Source organism: Silene latifolia, chromosome 9 (assembly GCF_048544455.1).
Source record: "Silene latifolia isolate original U9 population chromosome 9, ASM4854445v1, whole genome shotgun sequence".
NCBI classification, from domain to species: Eukaryota; Viridiplantae; Streptophyta; class Magnoliopsida; order Caryophyllales; family Caryophyllaceae; genus Silene; species Silene latifolia.
Genome location: NC_133534.1, coordinates 162,237,721 through 162,238,987, shown reverse-complemented (window position 1 = coordinate 162,238,987; position 1,267 = coordinate 162,237,721). Strand labels below are relative to the sequence as shown.

General features: G+C 41.7%; 1 non-coding gene across 1 annotated transcript; it reads left to right on the top strand.

The window, feature by feature from the left end:
• The first annotated feature begins 682 nt into the window (after positions 1-682).
• On the top strand, positions 683-789 carry LOC141603313 (small nucleolar RNA R71). The gene has a single exon (XR_012525198.1). It is a non-coding gene; the product is annotated as a small nucleolar RNA R71 (small nucleolar RNA).
• Positions 790-1,267: the final 478 nt, after the last annotated feature.

The following is a 1,267-nucleotide window of genomic DNA, read 5'->3' as shown; positions in this document are numbered from 1 at the left end:
CGGTCGAAAGCATTTTTACGCCGCCGAGCGTAGCTTTCAAAAGACCGCTGCATGTCCACAGATTGACTTGGCGTGCAGGTGGCCCGTGACCGCAGATCGGTAGGTGGCCCAAATCCACAGACCGGCCTGTGGCCCATGTCCACAGGGTGTATGTTGGTTGAGGGTTTTGAACATTTTGGCTTTTGTATAAGAGATTTGGATGGAATTTGGTGTTTTCATTGTAATAGTTGGAATAAGGGGTACCACTCTTGTATGCTTGAAAAGCATTTACTTGCTCACTTGTTCCCCTACATTCACTTTGGTTATGTCCCAAACTTCCACAATTCTCACATATTCCACTTGGAATTGATGAAGATGCCATCATGGCATTAACATGTTGCTTTGGTGATTTTGAGGCTTCTTCAAGTTTAGCCATAGCCTTCTTAAACTTCAAATTAATGGTATCAATATGAGCACTAAGTTGAGCACCCAATTGAGTAATAGAGTCCACTTCATGCTTTCCTCCTCTAGCAGCTTTCCGAGGTCTACTATATTGTGAGTTATGGACCACCATTTCCTCAATCTTCTTCCATGTTTGATTATCGTCAACTTCAGTGAACATACCATTTGATCCATATTGAGAATGTTTCGGGAGTCTTCATAAAGACTATTCCAAAATTGTTGTACCAATAAGCACTCGCTAAGTCCATGATGAGGACATGAGCGACAAGTTCCTTTGAATCGCTCCCATGCTTCATACCAAGATTCTTCGTCCCTTTGTTTAAAACCCGTGATTTGGGCTCATAGCATGTTAGTCTTTTTCGGAGGGCAGAACTTTTTGTAGAAAGCAAGAGCCAATTTCTTCCAAGAGTCAATACCAAGAGTAGCCTAATCAAGGCTTTTTAACCATTGTTTCGCTGTACCAATCAAAGAAAAAGGAAATAAGACCCATCAAATTTGGTCTTGAGTCACTCCAGTTTGTGAAATCGCATCACAATAGTCACAAAAAGTCTCCATATGAGAATGAGGGTCTTCACTAGGCATGCCCCCAAATTGACTTCTTTCGACTAATTGGATAAATGCGGATTTTGCAATGAAATTACCGGTCAAATGTTATGGTGTGGGAGTACCATTGGGTAGGTTCTCCTCGGTTGGTACGGAATGTGATGAAAATTTAGGCATTGTGGATTGATTTTGTGGTGGGTTTTATGTTGGGTTCTCCTATCCTTCTCTTGCAAAAGGGTTGATGAACTCCATATTGTTTGGTTGAATATCCACAATCTCACCA